Source organism: Plecotus auritus (assembly GCF_963455305.1).
Source record: "Plecotus auritus genome assembly, chromosome: 8".
Taxonomy (NCBI): domain Eukaryota; kingdom Metazoa; phylum Chordata; class Mammalia; order Chiroptera; family Vespertilionidae; genus Plecotus; species Plecotus auritus.
The window spans coordinates 47,388,584-47,403,786 of NC_137782.1; the positions used below are offsets into that span (position 1 = coordinate 47,388,584).

The 15,203-nt window shown below is 44.7% G+C and overlaps 1 protein-coding gene across 2 annotated transcripts in view; it reads right to left on the bottom strand.

The window, feature by feature from the left end:
* The window catches only part of SOCS6 (suppressor of cytokine signaling 6), a 32,057-nt gene extending 24,496 nt beyond the window's left edge, over nucleotides 1–7,561 (bottom strand). For both annotated transcript variants that reach the window (XM_080685684.1, XM_080685685.1), the window contains exons 1-2: nucleotides 7,427–7,561; nucleotides 2,331–2,524 (exon numbers count right to left, since the gene is read on the bottom strand). The gene's annotated coding sequence lies outside the window, so the exon portion shown is untranslated. The remainder of the gene's footprint in view (nucleotides 1–2,330; nucleotides 2,525–7,426) is intronic.
* Between the last annotated feature and the right edge of the window lie 7,642 nt (nucleotides 7,562–15,203).

Here is a 15,203-nt window from a genome sequence, read left to right on the forward strand (position 1 = left end):
AGAGCAGGTGGGGTGGTGAGGAATGCCTTCGCCCTGCCCCATCCTCGGCCACTCGGCGCCTGTGTATACAAATTAACCTGCCATCTTTGTTGGGTTAATTTGCATATTCACTCCTGATTGGCTGGTGGGTGTCACAAAGGTACGGTCAATTAGCATGTTACTCTTTTATTAGGTAGATATACTTCTTATCTTTATTATCCCTCTTCCTCATCCCCCAAAAACACAAGGTCAATGAGGAATGGAAAGCAGACAACAACAGTGTTAACTGGCTTAGAGAAACTGGAGAAAGCTGAAATTGAAGCCTACTGGAAGGGAAGGCAACAAAAAACACATCTACAAAAAATTATTGCAAATCTGAAACAAGAATCATATGCTATTTATTTTCAAAAGTGGGGAAGAGAACAGTTAAAAACATGAACTCCTGAAGCCAAAAATTAAAATTCAAAAGGAGAAAAATGGAGAATATTCACCCCCCAAAAAAGAACAACAATAACAACAAAAAAGCTGAATCTTAAAAATTGAGGGGAAAAAAATTAATACATCAATTCAAGAGGCCCAACATCCAACAAAGAGCTTCAGTCAGGCGGGAAAAAAATTCAAGGGGAAGAAGTTATAAAAGAAATTTTAAGCATTTTGCCAGAATCCAAGAATCCAAGTGTAGAGTCTAAGGATCCATGGACTGCTCAAGTCTATCCAAAAAGAAAAAATAACAATCAGACACATTATGGTAACATTTTAGAGTTAAGGAGATAATACAAAGGTATATAAAGCATCCAGAAAGAGAAAATAATTACATACAAATGACTGGGATGTGTAATGCTGCTAAGAGATAGCACTAGAAGCTGGCAGGGCAACGCCTTAAAAATTCCCAGAGAAACTGACTTTCAACATGGCACACATTCGGTCAATCACTTAAATGTGCTTCCACATCTCTCGGCATCCCAGCGGGGGCATGGCTGGCTCTGGACAATGGACTGTGGAGCAAATGTGATGTGTCACTTCTGCGCCAAGTAATTCAGTGCCAGCCTGTGGCCTGTCTGCTCTCCCTGTATCTGCTGTGGTAGCCCGAGCCATGGGTGATGGGAGGGGAACGCAGGTGCCAGTAGGCTGGATCTCAAGGAAGAAGCTAGAGGAACCCCAGGCCCACAGCAGATGTAGTGAAAGCGAGAAACACACCTTTATTTGTTGCTGAGATTTCAGAGTTAGGCTGCCACTGCCTCAAATGGTAACCTAGAAATCTATACCCAACTGGACTATACATCAAATATTTACAACATGGACATTTTCTGACATGCCAGGTGTCAAACACACACACATGACCCCCTGCCCCATCACCTGTCTAGGAAGTCACTAGGAGGATGAGCTCCATCAAATCAGGGAAGTAAACACACAGCTCCGGTTTGATTCAGCCTGTTTGAGATAATGTTCCTGTCGTCTACAGCTCTTCCCAATCAAACGCAGGTCACCCTCCAAGGGCCAGCTCAACTGTGATGTCCTCCATGAAGGGTTTCCTCCACAAACCCAAATTCCCTTGCTCCCAGGAGGAAATAAAACATCTTGCATCAATGGCAAGAAGAGGTGTCTACACCAGACTCCACTATGAAATCTGTAATATGGTATGTAACTTTGGGAAGACTATGTAATCACTTATAGTCTCAATTTCCTCATCATCTAGGTAAGAAAGAAGCTGGTTAATAATAAGGAGGTTCCTCCTAATTCTACAATGAAATAATTTTGCAAATGTGCCAAACCACTAAAATCCTAATGCAATTCTACGTTTGATACATGCTTACATAATTGGAGTCTGTTATAACTGGTAGTACTGTTATTCCGTGTGTGTGTTGTGTATGTGTTCACTTTAAAAGCAATGCCAAAAGACAAAAATAGCTATTGCCAAAAAATATTTACTTTGAAACTGAAATTAAGCTTGAATAGCAAACACCTTCATTATTATAAACATCAAAGCAAAATTCATAAAAGGAAAATCATACAAAGTATGATTTAAAAGTGTGTTACTGTACTGCTGCTTCAACCATTCAGCATGTTTCCGGTGTGGCCAGAACAACAGCTACCACTACAAGTTCAACCATAAGCAGCGACCTAAGAGGCTATCTAGAGCACCTGGTGAGCTCACCTTGTCTACATAGTTCTAAAGAATAACATTAAACTCTTATTATCATTTTTGATGAAAATTTTATCTAATGTGAACTATATATTCCTCTGCCTTCAGAATAAAAGCTTTAAATACAAATGTGTACATTGAATATACAGAATCTCAGACTGCTACCAAACTGCTAGAGATGGATGCCTCTTCAGATAACCAAATTTACCTGCTGGCAAATTTCAGGATGGCACAGTGACACCTTCAGGGTTCAGTGATGTTCAGATAACTGCTTGTCATCTAGGTCTTCAGAGACCAGATCTTGTCTTCTTTCTTCTCCTCTTTCTTTCTTTATTCAATGGTCTGCTCCCAGGGACAAGGGGATAGCCACCGCTCCCCAAACATAGTCGCCGAGTGGATGCCCTTTTAATAATTTCAAGAAACAAGTTTAGTATGATAGCTATTAAGAGTGATAAAGCAATATTAAAACAGCATGAATCGAGCCTGGGGCCTTGCAGAGGGCCATGTATAGTACCTTTTTTGTTCTCGATCCTCCACCACTGACAGCCATGACCCAGGGCCAAGGAACCCAATGGTGGTTGACACTGTAAGCATTTGCCACCCTCACTCTTCTAGTAGCTGGCACCATTAGTACTTATGTGGACTCCCACTCTCTCCTCTCCTATTGACACTTTCCTTGTCCCTTTGGACTCTCACCCTTTCCCACACAGGGCTTCCTTAACAAGAAAAACCAAGTCTTACATAGACATTGCTGACAAACCAGAATACTCCTTTCAACCGATCACAGTGTATTTTAATCTAATTATTACTAGTAGTACTTGTTATAGGCCAGGCACTGAACTCACACATCTACATGCATTGTCTCTTTAAAGTTCACACCAATGCTGAGAAAGGCAGTTGTACAGATAAAGCAAATAAGATTTGTGTATTTTTAAAAACCTACCCTTATAAAGAACTTATAAAACTCAACACCAAAAAAACAAACAATCCAATTTAAAAAATGGGCAAAGAACCTCAATAGACACTTCTCCAAAGAGGACATAGAGATGACCAATAGACATATGAAAAGAAGCTCAAAGTCACTAATCATCACAGCAATTCAAATTAAAACTACAATGAAGTATCACCTCACACCTGCCAGAATGTCTACCATCAGTAAAGCAACAAACAAGGGTTGGCGAAGATGTGGAGAAAAGGGAATCCTTGTCCTTTGTTGGTAGTAATGTAGATTGGTGCAGCCACTGTGGAAAACAGCATGGAGATACCTCAAAAAATCTTATGTTCCAGTGATTCTACTTCTGGGAATATAACAAGAGAAGCCCAAAACACTGATTCAAAAAAATATACACACCCCTATGTCCATTGCAGCATTATTTACCAGTACAATAGCTAAGATCTGGAAACACCCCAGTGTCCACCACTAGATAAGTGGATAAAAAAGCTGTGGTACATTTACACAAAGGGTAAAAAGAAGGAAATTTTACCCTTTATGACAACATGGATGGACCTGGAAAGTATTATGCTAAGTGAAATAACCAGTCAGAGAAAGACAAGTACCATATGATTTCACTTATATGTGGAAACTAATAAACAAAATGAAATAGAACTAACAAACAAAATAGAAACAGACTTTAGAAAACAGACTGATAGCTATTAGAGGGGACTGGGGTTATGGAGCTGGGTGAAAAGGTGAAGGGATTAAGCAAAAAAAACCTCATAGACACAGACAACAGTATGGTGATTACACCAGAGGGAAACGGGAGGGAGGCGGAGGGTAGAGGGATGTAGGAAAGGGTAAAGAGGAGATAAATGGTGATAGAAGGAACCTTGATTTGGGTGGTTAACACATAATACAATATACAGATGATTTAGTATAGAATTGTACACCCAAAACCTATATAATTTTACTAACCAATGTCACCCCAATAAAGTCAATTAAAAATAAATAAATACCTAACCTGTGAATTCTGCAGAACCAGATAAGAAATACTGTAACCCATGACAGAGGTTGGATTTTACTTTAAACAAATGACGCTCACAATAACTGTCAAATGGATGACTATCCCCACGTTAGCCCCATATGAGGAACAGACTCGGAGGAAAAAAGGCGTGTTCAAGGTCACAAAGCTAGTAAGGTATACTTACTGAAGATCTAACATCTCCAAAATATCCTTTAGGTGCAATTTGAGAACTGAAATCTTAAATGACTTTACCTAGTATGTCTATTCTTGAAAGCATCAAGATTAGCAGCCCCCTAAAAACAATTGTTCCAACTAAGTAAAATTTGATGTTTGTGTGAATCATCAAAGAAGACCCTGAGTTTAAAGTAAAATGTACGTGCCCTAACCGGTTGCTCAGTGGATAGCACGTCGGCCTGTGGACTGAAGGGTCCCAGGTTTGATTCCGGTCAAGGGCATTGCAGGCCCATCCCCAGCAGAGGGTGTGCAGGAGGCAGCTGATTGATGTTTCTCTCTCATCGACGTTTCTAACTCTCTATCCCGCTCCCTTCCTCTCTGTAAAAAAAACAATAAAATATATTTTAAAAATAAATAAATAAAATGTACACTCAGTCCTAAAGCTTTCACTACTTAAAAGCATAATAAATTAACCATAAAATATTAATGCCAATTTCACTATTGGTTCAACATAAAGTTCCCAGTTTACTACCTGGACAACTCTTTTGATCAATCTAGTCACACACAAAAGTTTGCTCTTTCTGTGACATTATGAATTCCTCCCTTGTAAAAGGGATAATTTTACAAAAGTACACAGGGACCACAGATGCACCCTTGCCAAAACTGGAGGAGGTGAGGGATGAGGTCAGAGGACCGAAGCAGACAACCTTCACTTCCCATGACAGGCACAACAAACAGAAAACAGCAAAAAAGTGATCTTAGTTCTGGGTCATTTACATGTCTATCCTTCTGAAGTATTAAAATGGATGCATATACACCCACTAGTTATACTGGATTATAAATTTATACTGGATTATAAATAAAGATCATAATTCAACATAGTTTGTACCAACCCATTTCACATGACTGTGTATTTTTGAGAGAAGACAGTAACTGCCACAAACTCAGAAATGGACATAACATTTCCTTTTTTTCAAAGTATAGTAAGACTTTTCAATAACATCGCTCAATGACTTCCATGAGCAAAATAAAAGACACATACTATTAGTAACACGAAAGTTTCCTGACAACTGACGACAATGGAGAAAACTACCAGTTATCTGTGAGGAGTGAAGTTACATAACAAGACAGTCTTAAGATACTGGCTTCTGTTCCCTAAAAAGAGGGCCACTGAAAGGAACAAGTAGGAATCCAGTCCCTACAGCCAGCTTTTCCTCCCAGGTCATAGCACAGCCCAGGTGGGCTGCAGCCCAGGTCAATGGTGCCCAAACCCCTTCACTGCCACTCCTGGCAAGGTGCTGCCTTGGGAGGGCGCCAGGTGGCACCCAGCGGTGTGTCCCTGGATCCTGTGGCAGTCATGTTTAAGGCCTTCCCATTAAAAGATGGGGAAAGGGCCCAACCAGTGTGGCTCAGATGGTTGAGCATCAACCCATGCACCAGAATGTCAGTGGTTCCATTCCAGGTCAGGACACATGCTTGGTTGCAGCTCAATCCCCAGTGGGGGCTGTTGCAGGAGGCAGCCAATTGATGTAGAAGTTTCTCTCTCATCTATGTTTCTATCTCTCTCTCTCCCTCTCCCTTCCTCTATCTCTAAAAAAATAAATAAAAATAAAAAATAAAGAGAAGGGGAAAGGGACAGTATACTTCCCACCAATTCAGAAGGTATTTAAGGACCATAATAAAGAGGGGAAAATGTTTCAAAGAGATGCTGAAGGGAGTCCTAAAAAGGACAAACGTTCAGGTGAGTAACATGGCTGATCCTCAACCAGACCAAACAGTGGCAAGCACTGACCAAACCCGAGTATTTTCTTCTAAGAATTCTTATCAGGTCCCCGATCAGAGAGCCAGCTTCCCTAAGGGCAATCAGGGACTGGGCTGGAACCTAAGTGCTCAGGCCACACATTTCCATCAGAGCCGGTGAAATTCTGAACCTTACCACCTGCGGGCCAGGTGAGCAGCACTGAGGGAAATCAGGAGCCTTGTATCAGGGGCTACGTTTTGGGCTTTTACCTGTGAAACTTGGTCAACCGTGCCATTCATGTTTTCAAATAACGCTTAACTCTCTCTAGCACTAAATAAGCCACTTAACATTCATTCATTAAAGTAAGTGAAGCGAGTTTCATGTAGTGGTATCTGGTGGATTAAGAAAAAACATCGAGAAACGCATGCCTCCTGTGGGTGAGAACACCCCAGTGATTTCATCTAAAAGGAGAAAACAGTTTACTTTTGTTTGATTACAAGTATGTTTTTATTCCAGGGCACACGGCCCATTAGAAACGTGTTTTGGAGCCCTTCTGTCTCGTTCACATTATTACTGTGATGCGCGTTGCCTGGTCCAGGGAAAGCGGTCAAGGAACTTTGGTGGCACTGAATTCAAAGGTATGGCTTTCCTTCCCGGAAGCCTGAGCTCTACCGCGTGTTCCCACCTGGCCCCGAATTCCAGAGAGCGGGGACGGAACCCCGAATTCCACATTCCGACTGCACGTGACGCAGGCACACAGGTACCTGCACACATTCCAAGTTTTGTGCCAGGACCCACACTGAGAAATGTCAACAGTCCTGCTCCACACGGAGCCACCACGGTGTCCCTGAAGTTGCCAACTCCCGAAGCAAACGAGATCGCGGCCTGCCCCGGGTCCAGGGGAGCTGCTGGAACCCCACAATCCACACAGCCCGGGAAGTGAATTCACCCAGCAGCACCCCCGCGGAGGGCAGTCCGGGGTCCCGGCTGCCCCACCCCCGCCTGGGCCCCGGCATCCCCGGTCCCCGGCCCCGAGCCGAGGGGTCCAGCGGGCCGAGCGGGTGTGGAGTGGGATATGGAGCGCGCAGGCCCGCGCCGCCCCAGGCCTCGCCAAGCCCGGCCTCTCTCGGCGGCTGCGAGCCACAAAAGCGGCGGTCGGCCCGGCGCGCGGCGGCCCGGGAGGCCGAGGGTCGGGCGGCGGCGGCGGAAGCAGGCCTCGGCCCTCCCGCCGGCTCCTGGACGCCGCTCCCCGCCCGCCGGCCCGCCGAGGAGGCGCAGGGCCTCGCGCCACCGGGACCCCGGCCCCGGCCGCCTCCCCGACTCCGGCCCCGGCCCCGCCGCCCCAGGAAGAAGCGTCCCGAGGCCGGCGGCCGGGTCACCGAGGAGGCAGCAGACACACCGCCGGCCCCGACCCCCGCAGACGCTCACCCGGAGGCGGCCGCTCCGCTTCCTCGCCCAGCGCCGGCGCGACTGCCCCGCGGCCCTCCTCCCCACGGCTCCTCCTCCCGAAGCCTTCCTCCTCCTCTTCCTCCGCCCCCTCCTCCTCCTCCCAGCGGCCGCCCGCGCCCACTACTCGGCCCGCGGCGCTGGCGGGCGTCCGGCGCGGGGGGCGGGGGCGCGCGGGAGGGGCGGTGTGCGGGGCGGGAACGCGGGGGCGCGCGGGGCGGGGCAAGCAAGGGCTGGGGGAGCGCGGGGGCGGGGACCCGCGGGAGGCGGGGATGCGTGGAGACCGGGACACGGGGACGAGGACGCGCGGGAGCTAGGGAGGCAGGGAGCCGTCCCGCGCTTCAGTGGGGTCCGAGCCACGGGTGCTCCGCGCTCCCCCTGGAGGCAGCTCCTGCGGTCGCAGTCCTCCCTTTCTGCTCCCCGCCTGGGGGCCCGGGCCAAGGCGGTCCGGACAGTTCTCTCCGCCCTCCAGCGCCTGCTCGGCGAGGTTCGCTCACCTGGCGCGGGGACCCCAGCCTGTCCCCGCGGGGAGGGGGAGGCCGGGGACTGCAGGGCCGCCGTGGGGAAGCCTTTGCCACACCTCCTCTGCCTTAATCGTGAAATGTGCTTGCTCAGAAAGAACTTAGTCCCTGTTTCAAGCCATCTACGTTTCCATTTAGTCCTTTTCAGTGGGGTTTTCTACAAGGAAGAGTTCACTCTGGTTTGTGCCGCTGAACTCAAAGGTACTATGGAGCCGGTAACTTGACTCATTTCTTTGGAAATTGGCTGAATGTACTACTAGGCAATGTATATTTTGTGGGCCAGGCTTTGCATTAAGCTCTTTTGTATATATCATCTCCTTTAATTTTGACAATAATCTATAAGGTCAGTCTGATCATCCCTACATTCCTGATGAGTAAGCAGGCTCCTTGTATGTAAGTATAAGCAATAAATAACTTCCCCAAATTCACCACTACCCTGGGGCAAAGCTGGAATTCAGACTTAGGTCTCTCTGACTCCAGAATATGAGCTCTTAACCACTAACTTAAAATAAGATTGGTAACAGTCTAATAATACAACAACTTTAGAGATACTAATGGCTAAATGTATTATGAAAATCTTCATCCTTGGCTGAATTCCAAATACTGTACTTATTGGCTATAGACATGTTCTCTTGGCTGTCCACGTCCAACCCTTCCTTTTATCAGCAACTCAATCTCCCTTTGGGGAAATCTTATCTTTTCTCTGCCCACACCCAACACAGAGGAGACTCACCCAGGGAGCTGACCCTTGAGTAAGAGATCACAAACTTGGAGAGTTCGTGGGAGATGAGGGGGACCAGGTTCATCCTAGTGGGGTATCTGGACCAGGTTGTTCTTGGTGCCAGCCCCCAGTTGCTTTCTGACAAATCTGTTGTGTTCAAGATAATCGATTTCTGGCCCGGCCCGCGTGGCTCTGGTTGAGTGACAACCTATGAACCAGGAGGTCACGGTTCGATTCCTGGTCAGGGCACATGTCTGGGTTGCAGGCTTGATCCCCAGTTGGGGCATGCAGGAGGCAGCTGATCAATGATTCTCTCTTATCATTGATGTTTCTCTCTCTCTTCCTTCCTCTCTGAAATCAATAAAAACATTTTTTAAAAGCTAATAAATTTCGGTTGTTCGCAACCACAAATGTCTGATAGATACATTGGGGGGAAAAGATGGGGATGATGAAGGGTCCTATTGAAAGTATCCTAACAGGGGCAGCGGAGCATAGTTCACCTTCTTCCTCCTAAAGTCATAGCTTCTAGAGCCAGAAGGATCCTTATGGATCATCCTCCAACATCCTCATTTTATAGAGGAGGAAACAGACTCAGAAGTCACAGGACTGCCCAAAGTTGAAAGTAGCTGAGTCATCATGACTTTAACTGCTATCACCCAATTTCTAGTCTGGTTTGATTTCTAGTATTAATTATCTCCCCTTCTTCCAGAAGAGGAAAATAGAGAATAGAGAAGCGTAGACTTGAGAAAATTGGGTGGACACAGGATGGAATACAGTGTGCAGCCTTCCAACCTCGCCTTGACATTTCAAGTGCACTCTCAGAGCTAAAGCACCCCCTGGGCCCCTGGGGGAAGCTGCTCACGGAAGCACAGTTCCAAGCTCTGGACTTCTCTGTCCCTGTCCCCTTGCCCTCCTGCCTGAGTGTCATGAGCATCTTCACCCAGTCAAATTTCCCTGTTTGGTATTAGTACTGGGTTGAGGAGTGTCCCCCAGAACCTCCAAATGTGACCTTGCTTGGAAATGGGGTCCTTGCCTATGTAGTTCAGTTAGTATGAGGGCATACTAGAGTAGGGCAAATCCTTAATCCAATATGATGGGTGTCTCAGACAAGAGACACAGAGACAGCATGCAGTAGAAGACCACACTAGGAAATGCCACAAAGGCAGATGCTGGTGATTTGTCCACAAGCCAAGGATTTCTACTGACACCAGAAGCTAGGAAGAGGCCAGGAAGGATCCTCCCCGAGAGACCTGACCTTGTACTGCTAACCTCCAGAACCATGAGAGAATATATTTCTATTATGTTAAGCACCTGTTTGTGGTACTTTATGGTGACAGCCACAGGGAAATAATATAGTACTCCTAGGCCTGCCCGCGCCTCCCCACCTTTCTCCCCATCCCCACCCCTGTTCTCTGTAATGAAGTCACTGCAGTCTCCTCCCAATCAAGCTTCTCTTGCAGCCCTGGCCAGCATGACTCAGTGGTTAGAGTGTCAGCCTGCGCACTGGAGGGTCACTGGTTAGATTCCTGGTCATGGACATGTACCTGGGTTGCAGGTTTGATCCCCACACCAGGCAGGAGGCAACTGATCAATGTATCTCTCTCACAACAATGTTTCCCTCCTTTCTCTCCCTCTCTCCCTCTCCCTTTACCGCTCCCTTCCACTCTCTCTAAAATCAATGGAAAAAATATCCTCATTCCTTGGGTAAGGATTTAAAAAAAAAAAAAAAAAAAAGTCTGTTCTTGCAATTTCCCAATTACTAGTGTCACAATAGGTCCCAGTTTGTCCAGGATAGCACCAGGTTATAATAAATTCTGTGTTCACTCTGCCTTCCACCTGAAGTGTAAAATAGTGACTCAGTTATCTGGCATTCCTCTGTTTCCTTAAATGACACTTTGCCAGGCGGCTGGGTAACTCCGCCTCCAACTCATGCTTTTCTCCCTGCCTAGAATGTTCTTCCATCTCATATTAAAAATCTTGCCCATCATCAGTCAAGGATCAGATCTGCCCCATTAGAAACCCCACCTAGGTCAAGCCCTTAGAGCACACTTCATACTCCACTGGGATTGCAACCATAATTCTGCTCTCTTCTCCTTTGAATGCAGGTGTTTTGTTCATTCATCTTTGTATTATGCTTAGCAGGGCCTTGAAAAAAGACTTTTCACACAATAGGGACTCAAGAAATGTTTGGTGAATAAAGATGAATATTCCATTCATCTCTCCATCTATTTGAGACTAGCCTGGAGATAAATGGGCTTTCAAAATGCTTTCAAAGATTCATTTTTAAGATATAGGAGTGGCTGGTTTGTCCTTTAGGAAGTAAAAAATACCTTCCTTCCAGAGTATAATTATTAAGGGAAAATGTCTGTGTTCTTCCCATCAGCAGCTAGGTTCTGCTCGCTGGGAACCTACTGAGGACAAAGGAGTGATGCCTTTGTCCCAGAACAAGGGGCTCTGAGGATTTTTAAGACCTGGTAGGTGTGTACCTGTTTATTTCCTCAGAAAGGTATCACTTGGGCAAATATTATTCCTACGTGACAAGAGTCTCTGGTACATCGAGCCCAGCTAAACATTATTTTCTATTTCAGATCAAAGATTTTTATTTGTAGATAATTAAAAGAAATACTTCACTCCTGTATGCCCTCTCTACTTCCGTGATCCAGGCCCCTCTGACTGCTGAGGAGTCTTTCACTTCGTCAGGTAACTGTTGATTCAGTGCAAAGCAATCCAGCAAATACCCATTTTATTATGAGGAGTTAATGGCATGTGTTTGCCTCTTCTGGAAACTCAGGAGGAGGTGTGTCCTACAGCAGAGAATAACATCACATAAAATTCCCCTTATTCACCCAACAATGGAAGAAAGTACTGGAATTCTTCCCTCCAATAGGCAGAGAGCCAGAGCTTCTCTGGCCAGCTCAGGGTGGCCTCAAACTACCTTCTCTTGCCAGCGAGACTGCTACCTGGGTAGAATCCCATTTCTTTTTTTTCTTTTTTTAATATATTTTATTGATATTTTACAGAGAGGAAGGGAGAGGGATAGAGACTTAGAAACATCGATGAGAGAGAAACATCGATCAGCTGCCTCCTGCACACCTCCTACCGGGGATGTGCCCGCAACCAAGGTATGTGCCCTTGACTGGAATCGAACATGGGACTTTTCAGTCTGTAGGCCGACGCTCTATCCACTGAGCCAAACCGGTTTTGGTGTAGAATCCCATTTCTTCAAGTTCCCTTCTTTATGGCAAGATGGAGTGAGTTGTTAGTATACTGAATTCGAATGCTGGAACTCCATAGCAGGGTCAGCATTTACAGATAAAACAAATTTCTACCCATGTTTGGGATTCAAAAGCAGCAGGAAGGCCTGGCAATCAGAAAAAAGAAGAAAGACTATATCTCCTATGGCATTGAGTAAAACTGATTTGAGCTGTGTTCCTTGAGATTTGGAGTTATTGAAGGTATTTGTAACCTCCCTAGAAGCAATAGCACCTGTAAATGTCATCAGTTGTTTATTAGCCTGTAATCCTATGTTACAATCAATTGTTATTTGATTCTCACATCATCTTTAACTTTCTTATATCTATGTGTTCCCCAGTTTGCTTATGCAATTCCATTCCAGCGGTTTATTTGTAATTTAGGTTACCAATTCAATCTACAATGTTTCTAAGGACAAATGCAGTGTTAAAAATGGCCATTAGATTCCCAGATTAGTCCCTCTACTGCATTAAAAAAGCCGATGATACAATTAAATTATACAACTACAGTGGATATTAGGTCTTCCTAGTGATCCAATGAAGTAATGTCACGTGAAAGCTATTCTGGTGTATTAGTGGTCGGCTCCTGAGGAATGAGTAGCAAATGGCAACCAGGGGGTTCAACCAGAGCTATTAACATACTAGGTTTTCGCTTCCAAGAGGAAGAGCTCGGAGGATTAGAGGGTATCAGAGCTTCGGGTAAGCAAACGGCCTAGGGCTGGCAATCAATCTAAGCAGGGAATTTCAGGTAGGGCTCAGGGAAAAGTCAGTTGAAAGGAATTTATTTATACTGTATTAGGTATTGTTGTGGGTTGAATGTATCACCCAAAAGGTAAGTTGAAGTCCTAACCCCTCAAGCTGTGAATGTGAATTTATTTGGAAATAGGGTCTTTGTAGATGTAATCAACATAATATGATGTCATACTGGATTGGATTGGGCCACATTCACTGACTGGTTCCTTATGAGAGGAGCATTTATCAAAGACCCACAGGAAGAACGCCCTGCGAGGATGCAGGCAGAGATGCCAGTGCTGCCGCTACAAGCAAAGGCATGCCAAGATCGCTGGCAACTACTAGAAGCTGGAAGAGGCAGGAAGGATTCTCCCCTGGAGCTTTAGGAGGGAGCATGGCCCTGCCAGCACCTTGATTTCAGGCTTCTCACCTCCAGAACTGTGAGAGAATACATGTCTGTTGTTTTAAGCCACTCAGTTAGTAGTACCTTGTTAAGGCAACTCTAGGAAACAAACACAGGTAACTTACAAGATTATCTCATTCAAGTAGAAAGGAAGCAATCATGAAGACTGCTGGGATGCAGGGAACAAGGCTGTAGCTTTCAATCCTTCAATATTCAACACGTATTTATTGAGCATCACCTATGTTCCAAGCATTGTTCTAGGTGCAGGGGATAAGGGAATGAATAGGACAGACCAGGTATCTGACCTTAAAAAGATTAATGTAATGGGAGTAGGGGAAGAGAGGAGAGGGAAGAGTCAACACCAAATTATTAAGCAATTGAACAAAAAATTACAGCTACTCCATGAAGGAACTAAACAGGGTGATGGGGTAAATAGTAACTAGGGAAGGGGTTGGTGGCATTTACATGAGTTGGTACAGGAAGGCCACCCTGAGCAAGTGACTTGAAGGATGAGGATGAGACAACATAGCAAAGGGGTATTCTAGGAAAATCTCTGAGCTGTGACAGAACTTGGCATATTTGAGGGAGGAAAAAGACGGATCTGGCTGGAATGTGGTGAAAAGTTTTACATGACATAGTAGTTTTCATAAGAGAAATAAGACCCGAGGAAAGGTTTAAACCTGAGTGTTTTCATCCGAGGATTGATGAAGAGTGGAAAGTTGCGAAAACATATGCTAGGACAAAGAGTTTGAGTTAAGGGTAATAAGTTGAGGAAGCTTAGCAAGGTGTTTGTTCAGATTTCTCTCTGTGTCCATCTGTCTTTGGAGATAAGGATGCTCCTTTTCCTCAGGTAAGAAAAAAGAGCATATCTGACCTGCATCAGAGCTAGATTAGAAAGTCTTTCCTTAGTTTTATGACCTGCTTCAAGGAAGGTCAGATACTACACAAACTATTCTTCAAATTTCTTCAGCCTGAAATCTTCAGTATATTGAAGTACTATATTTTGGGGAAACATGTTCTGAAACCCATCAATAAAAGCCTAATTCATTACCAAATCTTTTAGTTTTTTACTTTTTCAGAGGATAGTAACCCAAAGTGTGAAAGAGGAAAAATTTCTCACCTCTTAATTTCTGTTACTGGGGCATGCAAATTAAACAAAAGACTGAATAACAGAAGAAAAGGCATATAAAATTTTTAAATTGATGTTAATATTTTCATGTGCACAGGGCTTCACAGAAAAGAAATGAAAACCCAATGAAGCAGTTAGGCTTGAGGGCTTATGTAGAATTTTAAGAGCAGGAGATAAATTATAGAAAGGTGACCAGACAAAGGAAAGGGTGTTTGGGTTCCAGGGGCAGAAATTTACAGAAAAGTGACTAAGAAATGTATGGTGATAAAGGGCTGTTTAATAAGGTTTGTTATGCAGACTCATCTCTCACATCTCAGTTTTCCTGGAGAGGGGAACACCCTTATAAATGGAAATTTATGTCACCTTTATGCCCTGCTTTTAAGGAGGAGGGCAGAGAGCTCTTTCTTTGTCTGCTGTTGTTTTTCAATTGCCTTCAGCTCAAAATAACCAATATGCCAACGTGGCATATTTTGGGCTGGCATGTACAGAGCCCCTTCAAAATTTAAAAAATGCTGGATCAGCAACAATTACTTTAGGGAAGCTGTCTTTGAGTTTACTGTTCAGATACATTCTTGAGAATGAAGCCAGTCACAGATTACAGAATACCTTAATTGTGCTGAAAGTCTGATTTGTCTCCTTAATTAAAGGGACAGATTTTGGAGCTGTCAGGGTGTAGGGTTATATCACTCAGTGAGCCACCCAAGACGAATATGAAGAATGTAAATTGTGATACACAAGGCAACCAATCAGTGAGTATGAAAGCATTTAGATTGAGTATAATTTATATAGAACTAATTTTACTCTTTTCAATGAACAGCAGATATATTTGGAAAGCATGAGATTTGTGCTGGAGCAAGAAAAACATATTAGTTGTTTAAACATCTTGTGGCATAGCAATAACGAACACACCATTGGCATTGGTGTGAATAGACTTCCTATCTGAGTCACATGTCAGCTGTGGCTGGCTGGGGGCCTGGAGATCAAAGGCACCCGCTGTGCAAG